The 22,537-nt window shown below is 48.5% G+C and overlaps 2 long non-coding RNA genes across 11 annotated transcripts; one reads left to right on the forward strand and one right to left on the reverse strand.

The window, feature by feature from the left end:
• Positions 1 to 449: 449 nt before the first annotated feature.
• Positions 450 to 16,875, reverse strand: LOC108528420 (uncharacterized). 9 transcript variants are annotated; one of them, XR_001885142.1, is made up of 6 exons: positions 15,955 to 16,132; positions 8,781 to 8,964; positions 5,709 to 5,799; positions 4,685 to 4,860; positions 2,258 to 3,408; positions 450 to 1,885 (listed from the first exon to the last, which is right to left on the reverse strand). It is a non-coding gene; the product is annotated as an uncharacterized LOC108528420 (long non-coding RNA). The 9 variants fall into 9 exon arrangements; XR_001885135.1 differs by having other exon boundaries at positions 2,258 to 3,806; XR_001885141.1 differs by having other exon boundaries at positions 2,258 to 2,395; positions 3,282 to 4,860.
• On the forward strand, positions 16,234 to 20,386 carry LOC108528419 (uncharacterized). 2 transcript variants are annotated; one of them, XR_001885132.1, is made up of 3 exons: positions 16,234 to 16,420; positions 17,304 to 17,352; positions 17,884 to 20,386. It is a non-coding gene; the product is annotated as an uncharacterized LOC108528419 (long non-coding RNA). The 2 variants fall into 2 exon arrangements; XR_001885133.1 differs by lacking the exon at positions 17,304 to 17,352.
• Positions 20,387 to 22,537: the final 2,151 nt, after the last annotated feature.

Consider the following 22,537-nt stretch of genomic DNA (forward strand, 5'->3'; position numbering starts at 1 on the left):
GATTACCCTTACAAAGTGCTGTTCCAACAAAACTCACCGAGACAAGGTGATATTGGAGAGGAGATAGACACATAGATCTATGGAAGACATTGGGAAGCTCAGGAATAAACCCACACAATTGTCGATAATAATGGCTAATTACCGACAAAGGAACAACAGTAATTCAACAGAGAAAGGAAGGTCTTTTCAACAGTGTTAAAACAATTGGACAGTCTTTTTTTGTTTTTGGTTTTGTTTTTGTTTTGCTCTGCCGTCCAGGCTGGAGTGCAGTGGCCATCTCAGTTCACTGCAACCTCCACCTCCTGGGTTCAAACAATTCTATGCTTCAGTCTTCCAAGTAGCTGAGATTACAGGCGCCTACCACCATGCCAGGCTAATTTTTTTGGATTTTTAGTAGAGACGGGATTTCATCATCTTGGCCAGGCTGGTCTTGAACTCCTGACCTCGTGATCCATCCGCCTCAGCCTCCCAAAGTGCTGGGATTACAGGTGTGAGCCACCACACCCAGTCAACAGTTGGACAGTCTTATCCCGAATAATGAATCTTGATATAAACCTCCTAATTTACATGTAATAAATTACATTAGTTACAATATTAACTCAAAATGGATCATAGATCTAGGCATAAAATATAAATATATATAATGCTTAGATTAAAACATAGGAGAAAAAATTTTACCAATCTAGTTAGGCAAAGAGTTCATAGATGTGACACTGAAAGCAAAGTACATCAAAAGGCAAAAAAAATCAATAAGTTGTACTTCATCAAAATTATAACTTTTGTTCTGCAAAATACATTGTTAAGTGAATGAAAAGATGAGCTGTAGATTTGAAGAAAATATTTTAAAAATCACACGTCTGACAAGGACTCATATTCAGAACACTTAAGAACGCTCAAGCCAACCCAATTAAAACAATCAATCCAATTCAAAAACAGGAACACAAAACCAGTTTCGGAAATGAGACGAAGACTCAGACACAAACTTCAGCAATGAGGACACGCAGCAGGCAGAGCAGCCCAGACAAGATACCCAATACTGTGACTCACCAGGGGACTGCAAATCGAAACCACAGTGAGATCCCACTACACGCCCATTAGAATGTCTAAAATAAAACCCACAGCACTATTGCTGACGAGGATGTGGAGCAACAGGACTCTAACACACCGCTGCCAGGAAGGCAAAATGGCACAGCTGCACTGGAAAGCAGTTTGTTTCTTGTAGGGTTACACATATACTTACCACAGGAACCAGCAGTCTCAGCCCTGGTATTTCTCCTAAAGACATAAAAGCTTATATCTACACAGACACCTGTACACAAACTGTTATAAAAGCTCCAGTCATAATAGGCAAAACCTAGAAGCAAACTAAATGCCCTTTAACAGGTGAATGTGTAACAAACTGTGGTGCATCCATACAATGGAGTACTGTTCAGTAACAACAACAACAAAAAAAAGCTACACTGTATACACACACAGGTACATATACATATATCTTAATGTTAGCATAATTTTTTAATGTATACTATGGTATTGTTTACTATAGGTAGGATGTTATGCATTGAATCTCTAGAATTTAATCATCTTCCATACCCGAAATTTTACATAAGCTGAAAAGCAACTCCTCATGTCTCTCTTCTCACTTCCCGGTAACCCCCATTCTACATTCTGCTTCTATGGGTTTAACTATTTTAGGTACTTTATCTGAGTGGAATTATGCAGTGTATGTCTTTTTGTGACTGGCTTGTCTCAGCACAGCGTCCTCCAGGTTCATCCATGTTGCAGACGGCAGGATTTCCTTCTTTTGCATGGTTGAATAATATTCCACTGTGAGAATAGACCCCGTTTCCTTTCATCTCTCAATGGACATGAGGTTGTTTCCACATGGCTGTGTGGGAGCAATGGGGTTTCTTAGCCACTGGAGCATCCCATTGGGATGGGGCACTGGTGGTGACCCCTAAGCAGGGATGTGCCCTAATGGACTTACATCTGATGGGGTCTCCAAGCAACTATGGCCCCATGCCTGGGTGAGGTTAAAAGTTAAACACAGAAAACAGAAGGCCAGTGGGGGGGCATTTTTGGGCCCATGGGAAGGTTTCTGAGGGGATGGAAGGGCTGCAGGTATAGGTTCCCAACATGTCCCCACCCCAGTTCAATTTCAATGACCAAGGGGGATAGCAGAGGTAAAGAAAACAGACAAGAAGGGGTCACCTGACACCTGGTGGACGGAAGCTGACATCCAAGAGGTGATTCCACCCACCTGCCTCCTGAATTTCCTCCTTCCTCAGGTCCAGTTAGGCAGGGGAACTGGTCAGTGGTGCCTGGTCACCTGCCACTGTGTGACCTCAGGCAGGAGATATTTCCTTGGAGCCTTCTTCCCTCCATCTATAAAGGGGGACTGGACACAGTAGCCCAGAAGGCTTCTCAGAGGAGGACATGAGAAGGTGTGCTGAATCCTGCCCTGCTGAGCAGGCAGGCCTAAAATTTTACACACAAGCTGAGTCCCTATGAGGAAGGGGCAAGCCCTCTGCCCTCTGCCCTTCCTCTGTCTGCATCCCCAGAACTGCCTCGGGTGGAGAAGGCAGAGATTAGGGAGCACCCATGGATACTCTGATGCTGGCCACAGCCCTTGGGGGTGACACTGATGAGGACCTGGGTGCACATGGGGTGGAGCAGCCAAGATCAGCCCAAGAAGAGACACACTCATGCACACATGTGTTCACAACATACACATACTCATTCACATTCACACACAAACACATTGAATGCATACATGTTGACAGTTCAAGGGGTAGAGGATGCTGGACCTGGGCCTTGCTGACCCAGGCAGGGCCCCATTCTGGTGGATGCTGTAACCCCAGACATCACCGTTGCTGAACATCTGCCTGCCTCTGAGTTGTGGAGCAGCTGGAGACACACAGTGGTGTCTGTGAGTGTCTCTGTGTGCAGGACCCTTTTCGAAGTGAGAGACACATCTCAGCACAGCTGACTGATCATTCTCGGATCAGTGTGACCTGCTCTCTCCCCTTCCTGTTAACTTGGGGACAGATGCCACCAGATGACAGCACTGGCCTCTGGGGCGCTGTGGAGGGTAATGTCACTGAGCTCCCACCAGGTGCCTTTTTTTCACTGACCATGTATTGCAGCCATCTCATTCACCTTCACACTGACTTTGTGGAATGGGTGCTAATGTACCCATTTGACAGATGAGATGCCTGAGGTCAGAGGGGAGGTAACTGACCCAGGGACCCAGATGTAACTCTGGACTGTGATCTCAGCCCTACCTTGTGCTGTCCTGGACTCAGCTCCTGGCCTCTGCAGCCTTCCTGCCTTACATACAAAATCTGCCAAGGATTCTGTACCCTAGTCGGGGTAGAACCTGGCCCTGGAAGAGCCACAGGAATGGGGGCCCTGTGGGTGGGGTTAGAAGCATCCCTCAGTCCAAGTCTGTGCAAGACAAAGGTCCCCAGAGGCAGGGATCTTATCGATTCAGACTCTAGGTGTGGGCTCAGATGGTCGCTGTAGGTCTCACCAGACACTGGGGTTTTCCAGCTTGGGAGCAGAGCTGGGAGCCCTCTGCCCCCAAATAGTTGTGAAAAATGAAGAAAGCCTGGAGGTCTGGCCAGAAGGTGCAGTCATTCCTCCTGTTGTCTGGGGCTTGGGGACAGGGGTTTTACCTGCAAGGCCCTCTCTCTGACCTGTCCTCTAGAGGTATCACCTTCCCTTTGTCTCAGGTATTCCCAGGAGAGATGGCCCCTCTGGGTGTTCTCCAGAACCCGTCCCCAAGAGTTCACTTGTTCCCCGGTGACCTGGGAAAACAAAGCCTCTTCCTATATCGACAGCTCAGGACTGTGGAATCTGCCCTCCCTCCACCAAAGAACTGTTTTCCACAAGCACAGAGGCTGCTTTGGAGACAATAGATCAAGCTTTCTCCGAACCAAACATCCTCCTGCTTGACTAGTGTTATTCTCCAAATGGCCTCACTGGCCACAGTGAGTAAAGATTTAAGTGGAACAGAACACTCATGAGATTTCTTCCTTCCTACAGAAAACTGTGCATCTTCATGGTCTCTGAACAATCGCAGGAGGTTGATCATATAGAGATTTCTGGTTCCTGGCCCTAGTCTGCCTCCAGGTGTCCATTATAGTCACCATGGCCTTTCACCCTGAGCAGGCAGATGCAGTTCATCCTGCTGTGGGGTATGTGCCCATTTCGGGGCATTTAGGGACAACAAGCCTCGCTGTCTAGGTCCCCTTGTTTTAAAGTCCTCAGGAAAGAGCCCGCCTCTGGTCAGGCACAGGGACTCCAGAAATCCTAGCAGAGGTGGGGCCATTTCGCTTGGTCCCATTTTCCTGGGGGTGTTGGTGAAATGAGACTCACCCGGATGGCATCTGGGAGCAGACGTACAGGGTGTTCTCTGAAGCTCTCAGGTGCCATGTAATTTTGGGAGTATTTTGTCTTATAGGATGGATATGGACAAAGACATGGATATCTGCTCACCCAGGAGTAAAGGGACATCATTGTCAAGCATAAGCAGACACAGGTCAGGCTGCTCCCTCCGGGGAGGCGGGGTCTCACCTCTCCCTCTGTTCCCTGATCCGATGGTCCTGGAGTCCCTCAGGATGCTGGGCAAGGAGGGGCCACCCACACCCCCATACCCGACAACTTTCATTTTGGCCCCCCGCACCCTCTCTCCCTCTGCCTTGCAGGTTGCTGATCCAGGGCACCAGTGGACACAGGAGATGAAGATGTTTACATCTACAAGGTCATCAGTCAGCTCGAGATTCCACAGCGAGTCAGTCTTCTGTCCTCCCAACCAATTGCTGAGACCAGCTCGGTCGTGGAGACCCTAACCCAGTGGCGCTAGAGGGATTAAAGACACAGACACAGAAATAGAGTGTAGAGTGGGAATCGGGGGCTGACAGCCTTCAGAGCTGAGAGCCACGAATGGAGTTTGACCCACATATTTATTGACAATAAGCCAGTGATAAGCATTGCTTCTATAGATTATAGATGAGCTAAAAGCATTCCTTATGGGAAACAAAGCATGCTTAGCAAGGAGCAGAGAAACAGGCCCTGATGTCTGCAGCAAAAGCATGTTGTTAAGGCACAGGCCGTTCCTGCTGTTGCTTGTGGTTTGAGCAGTTTTCCGCTCTGGGCAGGCCGGGTTTTCCTTGCCCTGCTCCAATAAACCAAAAACTTCTAGCAGTGTGCGTGATAGCCATCACAAGCATGTCACATTGCTGCAGAAATCCTGTTTATGGCCAGTTGCTTTAAAGCCTGTTTATGCCAGGGCTAGGGCTTGTTCTCAGCAACCAATCTTGTCTCAGGGATGGGTTTTATTTTTAGAAAAGTTCCTCGGAAGCAGGACATATATCCTTGGCTCGGCCCAACCTCCATCCCAGGGTCGGAACTCCTCCCCAGCTCCCCTACTGTCCCTTGGAGCCTGCAGTGGCAGACTAATGGCAGGGCCCAGCCACCCACCCTGGGCAGTACTGTCCCGTCTGAGGACTGGACTTTCTCAGCCCATGCAGAGTATGCTGCCTCCAGCCCACGAGGGGCAGCCCCATTAGGCAGCCTGACACCCACTGGGCCCCCAGCAGCCCCTGCCTGGCCTTGTGCTCTCTCTGCTCCCGAGTCCTAGGCCCTCCTGAGGGTGAGCCCATAGAAAGACCCTCTTCCCTTCCCTATGTGGCCTCCTGGACTGATACCTGGGGTAGATGAGGGTGGGGCTGGTCCTTCCCTGGGGCTCACTCGCCCGCAGTTGCTTTGCAGTGAGACACAGCTGTCTGCATCAGTGCCCTGGAGACAAAAGTAAGAGATTGTTCCTGATGCATGAGAAGCTGGTCTATAAATAAGAGACCTGGCTGATGGTCAGTGAGGCAGAGGGGGTGGCCTGTAGGTATGGGTGGTGGTGAGTGGGAGTGACATGCCACCACTGGGAGGACCCATGGTTCCTGCTGGACCTGACCTCAAGACTCTGTCCCTGCCCAGCACTGAGAACCACAATAGTGGCTCAGGGGCTGCTGCTCACTTGTGCCAGGATCCCACCTGGAGGCTGAGACCTGACCAAAGCCCAGAATGTCTATAGCCTGAAGGATGTGTGTCCTGAGGTCACAAGGCCAGGCCACTGGCGCCCACTCGGTCAGAGTATCACAACCCCAGAGTCTTCCCTTTTCTGGGTCATTCCAGTTCTGTCCCATCAGGAACCCTGAGCACAAGACCCAGCATCAAAGGGCCACTCCAGGAAGCATGGCAGGTCTACTAACTCCATCATCTTGTTTTACAGAATAAACATCAGGAGATCAGACACACAGATAAATGGCTAACAATGTTTAACAGCTGGAATAAATATAGGAACAGCAGGAAGGTGACACGGAGAGTGAGGGCCCCCGTGACCACTCTCCACAGAGTTGGGGTGATAAGAATCCATTACTGTTGGCTGGCCCTGCCTGTCTCTCAGAGAGCAGGCAGCATGCTGTTATCACCCAGAGGACAGCAGGCCTGATCCCCAGGCTTTTCTTCCCATCTTTAACAGAGTCACTCTGCTGGGAGAGAATCTGATGCCAGGGCCTGGGCCATCCCTAAATGAGGGTTAGGGACACCTCCTGATGTCTTGAAGAAATAGGTCCAGATCAGAATTCACAACCCTGAGCGCTCACCCACTCTTTAACCTTGGGAGAGGAGGCCGGGTCCTAGATAGGCACAACCTCTCCAGATGAACCATGGAGCCAAAAGTTGGGGATTCTGGAAGATTTCCAGAATCCTCAGGTTTTGATCCTTCCCAGAGTCACCCTGTGTCCCTTCTCACCAAAGAGTTCTTCTGTCCATAGATGTCTCAGCTGGCCTACAAGGGAACCCCCCTGCAGATGTGCAGTCAGGCATGGTCATTCCTGCTGGACATCAAGAAGGTGAAGGCTGAAAACCCAAGGAAGTACCAGGTATGGTCCTTCCACACTCAGCTAGAGCAGAACAAACAGACCAAGCCATGTCAGGAGCCCAGGTCTCTAGCTAGAGGAAAAGTCAAGCTTGGGTGATGGTCAGTCCCATATCCTAGGCACAGACGATGGCATGGGAACCACAAGTGAACTGGGCTCTGGTGACCCTCCATGGCTTTGGAAATAAGGTAAAGAAGGATATTTCTGGAAAAACAAACAAACAAACAAACAAAAAAAAAAAAAAAAAAACAACTCCTTTCCTTCCAGAAGTGCTGAAAGTTTTATGATTGCTGTTTGTAATAGTGAGCCTTTTGTCTGTTCTGAGGTTGGTTCCTTCCTCAGCCCTGCCCTAAAGAAAATAAAGGAGCAGGGCAAGATGTCCTCAGTGAAAATAAACCGATTGACCTGGACATGAACTGCACCTTCAGACACCATGTCATGTTTTAGGAGCGCTACAGAGTCAGGTAAGACCTAAGGGGGATGGAGGGTCCCAGGGGAGATGGAGGAATTCAGAGGAATAGGGGCATTCCATGCAGGAGTCCAAGATACGAGGTGACACAGTCCCCCAAGGGATCTCCTGGCCAGGGAGCAATCAGCATCACAGAGCATCTACTGAGCTCCAAACCATGGGCCAAGCTGGGGCATGTGGGTCCAGAATCCAGGTGGCTACTGAGGAAACAAGCAGTAGCAAACAAAATCATGCTGCATGGTGAAAAGTTCTCTCCATAACCCACAAGTACCTGGGGTAGAGACCCATGAGAGGGGCTCAGACTTCACAGGCAACAATGACAACAGCAAACACCATGGAGGAGGTAGAGCCGCAGAACTCTGTCCATTGCTGCTGCAAAATGCTGCTATTGCTGAATGCAAAATGGTACAGCCTCCTTGGAAGACAGTTGGGAAATTGCTCACAAAGCTAAATGTACTTGTACCACATGACCATAAGTGTCATAGACACTGACCTAGCTGACTTGAAAATTTATGTCCAACTAAAACCTACATGTCACATTCACTGCTTTATTCATTATCACTAAAACCTAGAAGCTACTGAGATGACCTTCAACACAGGTCCCAGGGGAGATGGAGGAATTCAGAGGAATGGGCACATCCCACAAAATTAGGTTATACTTCTTTGGTATAATAAAATTACAGGTTAAATCTATAAACATAAATTATAAGTATAGATTATTAGGTTGTACTTATTTGGTATAATAAAATTATACAGTAAATATTGTCAAATATAAAATTAATATCTAATGATTGTGTTATACCAAATAAGCCAAATATGTGTCTTTTGGACTTAAGGGGACCTAATATCAAAAAAATTAATGAAGTCAAAAGGACTGAATTTAGAATTTAATTTTGAAAAAGTCAAATATCAAAACTTTAAAACACCTGATATCACAAAATAGGATCATAGGTCATTGGTCATTGTAAAATAAGTCATTCATTTAGCCAAAGTGGTAACTCAAAGATTTCAAAAAAAAAAAAAAATACGCAAAAGGCAAAACCATTACTCTTTGAGAGAGGAGACTTAATTTCCCAAACAATCAGCCCTAATAAAGATAGCACGAGGCCAGTGAAATCTGTCTCTCAAATCTTACAAACAAATCTATTAAATTTTAATCATCTTGACCATAATATATAATTTCCACAAACCTTTTTATAACATTTTACAATTTTTTAATGAAAAAGTGGGTTAATACTCCAAGAAAACCTTGCTAGTCTGACACAGGGGCTCAGAGGCTAGTCTCACATCAGTGAGGCTTTGATACTAATGTTTATAGAGAAACTCTGAACCAATTTTATCTTTCAAAATAGTCCCTTACAATCTCAGGCACCCACCTCTTCCACAATAGCCGCTGGACTTTGAGGGGTAAAATAGTTTCAATTTCTGGCGCTGCGTCTCATGAGTGCAGTTTCTTTTGATTATCATCTTCTCCTGGTTCTGAAGATAAGGTTTTAGAAGCTTTCAGTGTTTAAGATTTAGCAGGACTTGGTGTCCTTCTCAGATGCAGGAGACAAAGCCCTGTAACTCAACAGAACAAGGACTTTAAAAGCAATACAGAACATTATATGGAATGCTAATACCTTTAATTTTTTAAATCTCAGTTTTCCTAAGCAAATAAAAAACTTAATAACAATGACATAGGAATTGTTTCAATAAAATATAAAATCTGTTTGTTAGGCCAGTTGCCAAAAGGCAAAAAATAAATAAAAGACCTTCTGCAGTGATTGCTTTTCCCTATGGAAAGTCCATTTAGATAGCCTTCAAGTCAAAATTAATGAAAATGGTACTTGAATGAGTTAGATATAGGAAGGGTGTGTCTTGGGACATAAGTGAAAATTTTCAGTTTCATAAAACAACTTCAAGCCAAGAGCACAGACCGCTATATTGGAAGAAAATATTTCCTTTAGACCTTTAAGATAAAACACTTTTAGCATCATGTCACAGTAGCAGTTAGAACCTGAGGAAAAAAATTGTAGAAGCTGACAAGAAAGTTGGAGAGAGCTATTATCTCAGGACTTCTTGAAGGGGAGAGAAAGGTGAAAACAGTGAGATTCAGTAAAAGTTGAAATCTGGGGTAAATTTAGAGTAAATTAATATCTTAAGAAAACTTTGTTCTTCTAGCCCATTCTTGAGTGGATTAGCATATTTTTAATATCAAAGCACAATCTCTAGAAAGACTAATTTCCTTTTAATTATAGCCAACTTGATCAAATAAATTCTTTTCTCATAAAGTCCCTTTTTACAAACCTTACTATGACCTACACAAGCCACTTATGACATGTCTAGACTTCCTGTGTTATCCTAAACATCCTTCTTTCCTAAATAACCAGTCATTTTATCTTCTTTTTCTTTTTTTTAAGATTTCTTTGTTGTTGTTGTTGTTGCTGCTGTTGTTTCCTTGAGAAAAGGTCTCTCTCTGTCACCCAGGCTGGGGTGTAGTGGCATGATCACGGCTCACTGCAGCCTTGACCCACCCAGGCTCAAGCAATCCTCCCATTTCAACCTCCCGGGTAGTTGGGACTATAGATGTACACCAGCATATTCAGTTAATTTTCTGTGTATTTTGTGTAGACAGGGTTTTACCATGTTGCCCAGGCTGCTCTGGAACTCCCAGGCTCAAGCAATCTGCTCGCCTCAGCCTTACAAAGTGCTAGGATTACATGCATGAGCCATTTGCACCCAGCCATTTTATTTTAGAACAAACATTTACCATGCAAGATTTTTTTCTCATATAAAATTTTCCTTTTAACCTTTCTTACCAAAAATATCTCTTCAGATTTTTAACTTTCTTTATATCTCTCTTATTTAGTGGTTCCTTTTATCTTGTTTCATAACCTTTAAATAACCTTTGAATTCAACAAAATTATTTTCCTTTAAATAAGAACACGTTCTTAGCAAAATATTTTTCTATAATTTTTTTAATTGTGAATAACCCAGACATTTAATGCCTGTCATGTAATGTAACTTTAGATTCTAAATTATATTATGTTTATTTAGAAGCATTTCTTCCATTACATTTACCTAATTAACTTATTTTAATAGTTTACCTAGATTACTTATGAAAACTGTAATAATCATCATTTAAAGGTATTTTTCTGTTAATCATTTATATAGCCTGTGAATTTCAGGTGTTTACCTAAGTAAGAAGCTTAAGGTTAAATAAATGAATTTTTTGCCAATAACTCAGGATAAATGACTTATTTATCAAAAAAATTACACAAAGATAATTATCTTTTGAGTTATGTTTATAACTTTATAACCCTCATGCCAAATTTTGACACCTTATATATGATATTAGCATTTAATCAAGCTGACTTTTAACCACTGAGTTTTAAAAATCCTTTAAAATCTCATTATTGTAACCTAGTACACCCATTTTCCTGAGACATCAATTATTTTTTTTCTCCCTCCTTTTCTTGTTCCTTCAGTTCCCCACTTCCTACTTAGGCTTTTAGGAATACAAATATAGCCTTTTACCTCCTCATTACCGGACTCTCCCTATAGTGCAAGTTCATCTAACTACATGCTCAAACTGGAACGTCAACCTGAGAATTAACAGTTGATTTACAAACCAAACATGCCCACTGTGGAACTCTCACTCTTTAGGGGGTTGTCTCAAGAGATAACAGCCTGCCCATGAAGGTGCCAGCAGTCACATGCTGATTGCCCAGTAGATAAGGCACAAGAGCTAGCATGGACCCCCGGCCACCACCCTTGCTCACTTCCTCCCCTGCCTTTTAAAAGTGAAGTCATATGGAGGACACCTGCATTTCTTCCCCTAAGCTAGTTTTGGAAATAAATTACTTTCTTTATAACAGACTTCACTTTTGTTAATTGGACTCTGCAAGCAACAAGCAACTAACCTGCATTTTGATTACATTACCATGGTTTAGGTGGGACAAACTTCTAATATTTCAAATGTAATACAAATGTCAAACCAGAAAGGACTTTATTTAGGAAACCAACCCAGGCTGCTATGGTGGAAAAAGGGCAGAACCTTAGCTACTGAACTACAGCATGGGGCAACCACTATTGCTCTTTCAGTTTGGCTTGGCTAGCAAAGGGTCGTTTTGCTATGTAAATAAAGCCCTTCAGGTAATTGAAATCTTTCTTGTTTTGATGGCTGATTTTTCTTTTCTTTTCTTTTTTTTTTTTTTCCAGCTTCAGGAATTTAGCCAATTCAGAGGTCTTTTTCCCCATAATTTAGAATTTTCCTTCAGATTTGACCAAGTCAAGTGGAGTGGTCAAACCCAATGGAAAAAAGACTAAAACAACAAAAACAGAACCAAACAAATAAATAACCAAAAAAAGTTAAGCAAAACAAATGATCGCACAATTTGTAAGATTACTGAGCACTCTAATGGTAAGGAGAAATCAAGACCAGCTGGTAGTTAATTTTAACTTTTAGTCAGTCATTAAGGAGAATTTCCAAGACAAACCCCATTTCAGCTACTTATGTAGGAATACGGCCCAGGTCAAAGACTGCTCTCTATCATCCTAGAAGCAGGAAAAAACTCAAAACTCATCTTCCCTGTTGGAAGCAAGCTGAAACTCCAGAAAGGAGTTGCCTGCTTTCCATTATCATGGATCCAGAAAAACTCATCTTCTTTGTTGGATGCAAGTAAAACTCCGGAAAAGGAGTTATACAGCAAAACAAACCTTAGATCTCAACAACACTTTGAGAAATCAGGGATTCTGTGGAAATGGTACCTCCCAGGCCTCAGCAAATTGTCCTATTGGTTTTGTTACTGGCAGCAAATCCATACGGGTCTGCAGCAATCTCAATTCTTGCCTTCTCAGAAGAAAGAATTCGACTGAGGGGCGTAAGGCAGAGTGAAAGATTGAGGCAAGTTTTAGAGCCAACAGTGAAAGTTTATTAAAAAGCTTTAGAGCAGGAACTGAAGAAAGCAAAGTCCGCTTGAAAGAGGGCCGAGTGGGTGACTGGAGAGATCAGGTTCATGGTTTGATCTTTGACTTGGGATTTTAGACATTGGCATGCCTCTTGGAGCAGGGGGTTTTGCATCCCTTCTCCCTTGATTCTTCCCTTGGGGTGGGCTGTCCACGTGCACGGTGGCCTGCCAGCACTTGGAAGCGGCAACATGCACATTGTATTTACCAAAATTGTACACATGCTCACTTAAGGCATTCTTCCCTTAGCAACTGAGTGTTTCTGGAGAAAGGTTATATACTGGTTCAACTCTGCCATTTTGCCTGTTAGTGCACATGCTTAAGTCCACTAGCCCAGCTCCTGACATCTTATTGGGAAGCTGCTGATTACCAACTTGAGGTGTTTCTGTTGGGAGGCTGCCTTTCCCTGGCACCAGCTGCAACCAATTATTTTCAAAAGGCAGTTTAACAACCTCATGACCATCATCTGATGGTTGCCTGACATTCCTGGTCCAGGTCCCCTCTCCTGTCCTGTTTATGTCTGACTGATTACCTATTGTAACAGTTTGAACAATAAAGATAGCTCAAGGCCAGACATGGTGGTTCACACCTGTAATCCCTGCACTTTGGGAGGCCTTGCAAGGCAAGAGTATTGCTTGAGCCCAGGAGTTCAAGACCAGCCTTGGCAACAAGGCAAAACCCTGTCTCTATGAAAATTACAAAAATTAGCCAAGTGTGGTGGCACAAGCCTGTAGTCCCAGCTGCTTGGGAAGCTGAGGTGGAAAGATCACCTGAGACCGGACGTGGAGGCTGTTTCACGTGTCTGTGTGAAGAGATCACCAAACAGGCTTGTGTGAACAGTATGGCTGTTTATTTCACCTAGGTGCAGGCGGGCTGAGTCTGAAAAGAGAGTCAGCAAAGGGGTGGGGTTATCATGAGTTCTTATAGGTTTGGGGATAGGCGGTGGAGATAAGAGCAATGTTTTGGGGCAGGGGGTGGATCTCACAAAGTACCTTCTCAAGGGTGGGGAGAATTACAAAGAAACTTCTTAAGAGTGGGGGAGATTATAAAGAACATTGATCAGTTAGGGTGGGGCAGAAACAAATCACAATGGTGGAATGTCATCAGTTAAGGCTGTTTTCACTTCTGTGGATCTTCAGTTGCTTCAGGCCATCTGGCTGTATATGTGCAGGTTACTGGGGACATGATGGCTTAGCTTGAGCTCAGAGGCCTGACAGAGGCTACAGTGAGCAGTGATCGTGCCACTGCACTTCAGCCTGGGTGACAGAGTGAGTCAAAATTAAAACAAACAAAATAAAAATAAAGATAGTTCAAACTGGTACCAAGCACTAATAGATTTGTCAAAGGTCAAGGCCACCTTCACTCAGAGTCTCTTCCATTGGTTGCCAACTTGTAAACGAAAAAGTATGTAAGATAGGTCTCAATCCATTTAGAGTTTTCATTTTGCCGAGGTTAAAGACACACCCAGGAAACAGGTATATGTGCCTTTCTCAAAGATGATTGTGAGGGCTTCAATATATAAAGGAGAGAAGTGGGCTGGAGGGGAAAGAGGGTGTGGTTATCCACATGTTGCAAGAGAAAAGGGGCAGGTAGGAAAACAGTCAATTATGTATTCATCTCACACTCAGTAATTGGCCCTTTACATAAGGTGAATATAAGACTAGCTACCTAAGGAGCTATTTAACCTTCTATCTGTACCTATCTCCTGAGGAACAAAAGGAAAGACGGTTTCTTGCGTGACTCAGCTTTCAGCTTAATTTTCTTCCTTTTGGCATAGTGAATTGGAGTCCTGAGTTTTATTTTCCTTTCCCACTTCAATCCCCACAAGCTTTGCATTGTTGCAGATTGTTCCTCTCAGAATTATTTTACAAGTTGGTGAAGTGCCTGATGGACATTTCTTTTGTCATAAAGTGAGTTTGGATCCTGAAGAAGCCATCTTCTTAATAAGGCTTTGGAATCACAGTTCCCCTTCACCTGAACCCTGAACAGCACAGCAGACAGGGAAGGATTTACTGAGATGGCTGCTCCCACTCTCCAGCCCCCACTTTCTAGACCTTTCCTGGCAGGAAGAGCTGCTGAGCAGACTCCATGGGCTGCCCATGCAGGGTCTGGACCTAGCTGTCTTTCTGTGCCCAGCAGCCTGTGAGCCATCCCAGGCCCCTATGTGCAGTGGTCAGCACCCACAACCAGCCTTCATGGGGATTCAGTTCAAGGGTGTTGCCCTGAGCCCGGCACAGTGGCCTCCCCAGCTTAGCGTCTGCAGTTGGGGGTCAGGGTGGTCTTAACGGCCTTCACCCATGCCCTTTCTGGCCACACATGAGTTTGGAGGAAGTAGGAGTCGCTTCAGTAGCTCCTTGTCAACTGCGATGTCCATGACTGGCTCAAGTGAAGCACAGTGTCAGGAGAGGGGCACGCAAGCTGCACCCTAAATTCCCTGGGACCTGTGGCAGGCCTCCCCGGTGACCTCTGCCTTCTCAGGTGACTTCTGCCCTCCTGGGTGACATTAGCTCTCCCCTCTCAAGTGACCTGTGCCCTCCTAGGTTACCTCAGCTGTCCCAGGTGACCTCTGCCTTTCCAGATGACTTCAGTCTTTTCAGGTGACCTCAGCCCTCCTAAGTGGCATTAGTTCTCCCTGGTTATCTCTGCCCTCCCTGGTGAACTCAGGTCTTCCAGGGGACCTCTACTTTCCTAGATGATCTCTGCCCTCTCAGGTGACATTAGTCCTCCCAGAGGATATTACGTCTCCCAAGTGACCTCTTCCCTTCCAAGTGACCTGTTTTCTCAGGTGACCTCAGCTCTTCCAGGAGACTTTTGCCTTTCCAGGTAACCTCTGCCCTCTTGGTGACATAGTGTGCTCAGATGACATTAGCCATCTCAAGTGACCTTGACCCTCCAAGGTGACGTCAGCCTTGGTGAAGCCTTTCCATTATGCCTTTGGCTCTTGCTGGAGGTAGGCTACTGCAGGGGCATGAGCCATATCATGGCATGAGCCACTATCTTGCTCATGTTCCAGAATGAGGAGACATCTGGGTGCTGGCCCAGCTGCTGGCCAATGAGAGGCTTGCCAAGCATGGTACTCTCCCAGGTGAACTCTGTCCTCTCAGGTGACACAGTCCTCCCATGTGACATTAGCCCACCATGGACAGCTACCCACGAGGCATCACACAGCCAGGACAGGGGATGGCCACACTGACTGGGTAATTGTGACTTACAGACAAGGCACCTTCTATCTCCTACTCATTTTGAGCCTCCAAGATATCCCCTGCTGAGAGTCCCACAGGAGCCTGTGACTGGTCAGGGACCCCACACCCCAAGTCAGATGCCTCTTGTCCCCATCAGCAAATGGGATCACAGCTGCCCTGTGACCACCTTCTGCATCCTGGTGCCACAGCCCTCTGGCCCTGACCTTATGCAGGGGACTCATCACCCTGCTGGTCCTTCAACCTCCCAGCTGGCCACCCTCCCAACCACCCTCCCTGCCCATGGCTAGACCAAGCCCAGATGACAGCTTCTCTCTGTCCTGTGTCCCCTGCCCTGACCCCACATCCAGGAGAAGGCCACACATCCTCCAGCACCCCTGGTCACCCCACCAGCTCCCACCTGTCCTCACTGCTTTTAAGGCAGGCCTGCCCTTCTGAAACCATGGCCCAGGAAGCTGCTAAGCAGTGCCTCCAGCCAGGCCCCAGGGGACATTCCCACCACCCCTCCTCTCCTGGCCAAGACCACATGATGGGGTCACTGGATGGGAGAGTGAAAGGGTCTAGAAGCAACTACCACTGCCCAACCACCACTGCCCAACTGCCACTGCCCAACTGCCACTGCCCAACTGCCACTGCCCAACTGCCGCTGCCCAACAGCCACTGCCCAACAGCTGCTGCCCAACCGCCGCTGCCCAACTGCCACTACCCAGCCTGATGGCTCCACATCTCAGGAGTAGGCTCTGATTCCTTGGGGCTCCAGGAGCCTCTCAGGAGTCTACATCCCAAGATGTTCTAACTTCCAGAGTCTCCAAGCCCATCAAGAGCAAGTTTTGCTAAAAGTGCTCCAAGAGCTTATGAAGCACATGGTGAGTGGACAGTCCCTCAGCTTTTCCCCAGAGGCCCTGGGTCCCATGGGGTTAGAGGGACAGCAGAAGCCTGGGGCTGGTGAGAGGCCAACTTCCAGTCAGGGCTTGACCTGGTTTTCAATGGATTCAAAGTTCGGCCTCCTTTTCCTTACCTGGAGGGGACAGAGGCACTGGGACCAGGCTGAGCCAGGGCTAAGGGAAGTACGTCCACCGGGGGCCCACGCCGTGGGGAGGTGTTGGCGGAAGCCCCAGCCACCACTGTTCTGCCTCTTGGGGAAGGGTCTGCAGTGGGCCCTGGAGTACAGAGGTTTTCACAGAAGCCCAGGGGGCCCTGAACACTCCTTCTATCAGGACCAGGAAGGGTTGTGCATCCAGCTTTCCACCTTAAACTGGTTTCTATGGTGCTTCATCGATGGGATAAGGATGCATAGGGAGACCCCAAGCCAGGTATCTTCTTTCCCTACAGTGCTCAGCTCCCCCAGCCCAGGGCTCTGACTTCCCCAGGAGGACCCAGCTCACCCCCACCCCACAGGAGGCACAGGCAGGTCTCTGCAGGGCACACAAGCCTGCAGGACACACCAGAAACCAGGGATTTCTGGGCGGACTGGGCCAGGACCCATCTTGGAGGAGCCAGAGGAGCCAGGGAAACCACAAGCCCTAAGGAAATCCCTTATTCTGGGAGCCACATTTCTGCTGAGATGAGTCCATCCCCATGAAGAGCTGCCAAACTTTGTCTGACCCAGCCTTATGGAAGCTAGGGTGGGTCTCTTCCCAAGCAGAGGGAGCCTCAGGAAGTCCAGACTGAGGCTACAGTGGGCCCTGCTCAAGCCACCAGCCCCGAGGCTGGAAAGGCCAGGTCCTCCCATACCTGCTGTTCCCGCAGACTTCCTTCATGCTCATCCTGACACTCTGGGATGTCTACCTCCTGGAAGGTGAGTGCGTGGTGACAACTATGGTATACATGGCCTTCACAGCATACAGAATTAAGTTCCTGGGTGGCCAATGGTGCCCAGAAGGAGCATGCAGGACAGACCTTGGATCCTATCCACCAATGGTGCCCAGAAGGAGCATGCAGGACAGATCCCTGGCTTCTGGTGTGTGATGACCTAAGACCAGCATCCACACTGTCCTCATGGCTCTCTGCTCCAGCCCGGAGGGAGGGCCAGACCAGGCCTGGTTGACTGGGCAGGGAGTGGACTCAGGTACCAAACCCACTCCTGACACAACCTAGATGAAAGGCAGGAGTGTGGTGAGCACCTCCCTGCCCAGGCCTTCCTCCAGCTGTGGTTTTCTGTGAACATCTGGACCCCTGGGGCAGCCACAGTAGGATCCAGCACCGCCCAGTGGAAGGTGCCTGGAGTGGGAACAAGGTGCAGAAACTGACTCTCCCACAGACCCTTCCCAGCCTGATAGTCACCCTGTTCCTGGAACACCCCCTGAAGCTATTCCTGTTTGGCCTGCAGGAGTTCCTTCAGGACACGCTGTCCTAGGCCTGGGCCCTGGAGGAGGACATGGTGATGAGGCGCCCTGAGGCCTCCATGGGGAAACTGAGAAGCATGCACTGTGACCACACCCAGGCGGGCTTCAGAACCAAGTTTCCTACTGCATCACCCTGTGGGGCAGTAAATAGTGGGAAGTGCCTAGACCTCACCAGCCCTGTTCCCTGGTCCTTCCTCCAGCCCTTCCTCTCCCTCCTCCTCTAAGAAGTTTCTGAAAACAGGCTGACTGAGCCTAGGGCAAAAGCTGACCTTGGGTTTACTGAACATGCCTCAGAGACAATGAGATGTGAGCAAGACTCTTCCAAGCCCCTCCCCTGTAGCCTCCTGCTCTCACTCCTGAAAGCCCCAGAAGGACACTGGAGGGGTCAGATCCTTCTGTGCAAGCCCACAACCACACCTGTGAGTACCAGCAGCCCTGGAGAGCAGCAGGGCCTTCACTCCTGAGCACCCTCCAAGGCCTAAAATCAGTGTCAGAGACCCTAAGAGGATTTAGGGAGAGGGCATATGTGAAACTCTGGCCCAGAGCCAGAATTGAGAGCTCAGCTGAGTGTGGGAACAGTCCAGCCCTGGCATGGAGATCCCCCAGAGGAGTGGAGGGTGTCTCACCCACTGTGGAGATAAGCCCCCATACTGGGTGGCAAAGGGGCCCCATCCATCTGAGCTCTGAATCAAGACTAAAGCCCAGGCTAAGCAGCCCTGGGGCAAGGGTGTGAGGCAGGAAGCCTGAGTCAGCCCGAACCCTGGGGGCTGTCCCTGGAGTGACTTCAGGTTCCCTAACAGCTTCCCCACTCTAGGCTACACACACATCTCACTCTGGGAGCAGCAGCCTGCAGAAGTGTCCTCAGCATTAGACCAGGGGGAGGACCACACAGGTACCCTGAGGACTGCAGGGACCCAAGTCTGGGGGGTCCAGCCTGGCAAAAGCAAGATGTTCTCAATGGAGAAGCTGACCAAATCTGCTTTCCTTTCAGCCAAACCTGAGCAAGTACCCCCAGCACTCAGGTCTCTGCAGATATCCCCCAGCATTGAGACCCTCCCCAAGCGGACTGGCTGGTTCTCCCTGGCCCACAGCCCAGCTCCAGCAGCCCATGGGTGTAGCCCTCCTGAAATGGGAGTCTCATCCTCCCTCACCCTCACCTAGTTAGGCTATATGCAAGGCCAAAGCCCAGAGGCATGAGGGAGCTTCTGCAGAGTCCAGGACAGCAGGCTGCTCTCTGGGGGCCCTGGGGACTCAAGAGTGTGGCCAGCCCATCCCCAGCTCAGGATAGACCACAGGGTGCTTGGTGATTCCTACACTGGAACTCCCTCTCTAAGCTCCCCATGGACCTGGACCTCAGAGGCCTGTGGTTTTCACAGTACAGCTTGGAGCAGAAATGCTAGGCCCCTGTCACTTCCATATCTGCCCTGGATACCTCTAAGACCACAGGACTGGCCCAGCCCCCAATACAAGACCCTGCCCAGACCCCTGATAGCCCAGAGGTAGGGCCAGGGACAACTTTCCTGCATGTGGTACCTATATCTGATCGATCACCCTTGGCAGACAGTGAGCAGCATGGCCCAGAAGGAGCCAGGGCAGCACCTGGCAAGCTGCCCCAAAGCCCCAGATAGCTCCTTAGACATGGAAAGTCATTCCTGAAGGGGAAGCTGGACACTTGGAGGCCACTGGAGGGAAGGGTCAGCATGGCATTCCCCCTGCTCAGGCCAGCCAGCAGCATGCCCTGTATCCACGGTCCCAACCTGTACAGCAGAATCCCCCCCTCAACGCACAATTCCCAGACCCAGAGGGCCCTAGCCCAGACTCAACCTGAGCCCTGAAAGGGAAGGGGCACCAGGGGTGCCTTGGGACCCCCAGCAGCAGCCAAGATACACAGGAGACAGAGTCCCCTGTGGCCCTGGCCAGAACTAGTATTTGGCTTAAGGCAGAGCAAGCCCCCTTGGAGCACTGCGTACATACCTGGGTCTTATGTGTCCCTGGCAAGGCCAAGCTGATGATGTTACCAAGCTCAAACTACCACTGGCTACCTTGGTGAGGGTAGGGCAGAAACAGGTGAACCAGCCACCAACCTCATCCATTCAAGGAAGCAGAAATGGCCAGGCTCCTGCAGGATAGGTGGCCACCACCAGACCAGCAATGGGGTGGAGTCCTGAGGCCCAAGCAGATGGCACTGGGGCCCTGCTTCCAGGGTCCACAATCTTCTCCAGGACACAGGACTGAAGAAAACTAAGAAAATGAGAGTCCAGGAGGCTGGATCCCTCATCTGCCATTCTTGGCAGCTGCATTTTGTGGTCAGAAAAAGTCAGGAAACTTGGCACTACTCACCGCAGGAGGCTCCAAGGTGGGACCAGAGCTTCCAGCATGGATTCAGCAATGCCTAAGAAAGCCTCTTCTTGGGGAAAAGGACCCTTTCCTTGGCCTCAAAGCCCCCACTTATTTTGATTAAAGCACAATATAGTCTTTGTTGTCATGACCTGCCTGTTTTTGAGTTGCCCAGAGCTCTCTGCAGGAAACCCTGGGCACATTGGGGTGGATGGGAAATGAGGGTGACACAGCCCAGACCCCTGACCAGCCTCTCACAGCCTCCCCATCCCAAAGGCCGCAGCAGGGCCAAGGACCAGAAAGGTCAAGGTTCCCACACAACTGTGAGGCCACACTGCACTGCAGCTTCCCACTCTCAGGCAGACGCCGGGGTTAAGACCATCCAATAATTTACTGTAATTCAAACTGCGCCTGACAGGGAACCCCAGAGGGCTGGGAAGGGAGGAAAAGTTGGAGTTCCAGTGACATTGCTCATTCATGACAGTCTGTACAAAGCATCCCTGAGAGGGTCTGCTGTCACCTGTGCCTACTGTCCCGTGGTGGCCGGTCTCCGGCAGCCCTCCCTTCCTTTCTTCCCTCCCTCCTTCCCCACATCCCTCCCTCCCTCTCTCCCTTCTTCCCTTGTCCCTCATCCTTCTTTCCATCTCATCTCCTCTCAGTATCTGGCAATCCCAGGTCCTGAGCCTGTGCCAAGGTGCGACACAAAGGACACCACTGACAACAGGCCAGGTGACTAGCGGGGTCAGGGGAGCCTTGTGGAGTCAGAGTGGACGGGGAGGGGCTCATCTGTGCAGCCCAGGACTGTGTGTGTCCCTGTGTGTACACATGTGCATGTGTATGTATGTGTGTGTGTGTGTGTGTGTGCCTGTGCATCCCTGTTTACTCAGTTCTGCTGTAAGTCCATGTCCATGACCCCAGAAGATCCCGGGTATGTCCTCACTGACATCTGCTGAGATCAAGCATGGCCCCTGCTGGTAGTTATTGCACTGTGTGATGCCATCCTCGGGACCTCAGAGCAATAGAAATTAATGAACCCCTTTAGGCTTCTCTTTCCAATGGGACATAAAGAAGTTACATGGACAGAAGTTATATCCTGTTTTCTTTCCATTGACTCTTTTACCATCTTTCTCCTCTTACTGATTTTGAATGAAGGGGGTTTTTCATGAGGGTAAGGTAATTGGCAAGAAATGAAGTAACAGCCAGGTGCAGTGGCTCACACCTGTAATCCCAGGATTTTGGGAGGCCGAGGAGAGTGGGTTGCCTGAGTCCAGAAGTTCAAGACCAGCCTAGACAACATGTTCAAAGCCCATTTCTACTAAAACAAAAAATTAGCCAGGCGTGGTGGCACGCGCCTATAGTTCCAGCTACTGGTGGGGCTGAGGTGGGAGAATGGCTTAAGTCTGGAGGTGAGAGAGTGGAGACTGTAGTGAGCCGAGCTCACGCCATTACACTGCAGCCTGGGCAACAGAGCAAGACCCTGTCTCAAAAATAAAAAGAAAAAAAGAAATGGAAAGAAATGAGGTACCGAGAAACTAGCAAAGCTTCGCCTGGCTGTCTGGAGACAGCCCTTGTGTGATCCCCAATACATTTCACAGGTTGTAGGCTGGCCACCCTGTGGCCTCTGTACTGTGTGTTTAGACCCAGGCTCTGTGGGAAGGGCCCCATGAGACCCAGCAGAACAGGATAACTGGCCTGACAAACATCCCTCCATTTCTCTGGCTGCAGCTTGGGAATAGACCCAGACAGCATGTCCAGGAAATGCCAACCTCACTATATCCTGTGAGACAGGCCCGGTGGGCCTTGAAGGGATGTGTATGAAGCTGGGAACCCAGAGCCTGAGACCAACTGTCCCTCCCTGTGCCCTGGAGGAGGGGCCTGTCCCTAGGGCCTGGCCTGGCATTGTAGATGTGGGGAGAGAAGGGACTGTGGACTCAGGAAGGGGCATTGGTATGGGACTTTGAGCACCACTGCTCAGGGGACATGAATGACAGGGTGGGAGGCATCTTCCATTTCTGCCCTAAGCACAGCATCCCTTTGACTCCTGAGGGCCGTGAGGAGTCCACTCCCCAGAGATTTTTGTAGATCCTGTGTATGAGTCCATCAGAGGTGAGATATGCAAATACGTGCTCCAGCCTGGACTTGTCTTTTCGTTCTCCCCACAGGGTCTTTCAGAGTGCACACGTCATTTTGATGAAATTTAATTGATCATTTTTTTTCCTTGTACGAATCATGCTTTTGGTGCTTATCTAGCAAATATTTCTCTAATCCAAAGTCACACTAATATCTACCTTTTTCCTTATG

The sequence above is a fragment of the Rhinopithecus bieti genome, unplaced genomic scaffold, assembly GCF_001698545.2.
Source record: "Rhinopithecus bieti isolate Rb0 unplaced genomic scaffold, ASM169854v2 scaffold_5150, whole genome shotgun sequence".
Classification (NCBI taxonomy): Eukaryota; Metazoa; Chordata; class Mammalia; order Primates; family Cercopithecidae; genus Rhinopithecus; species Rhinopithecus bieti.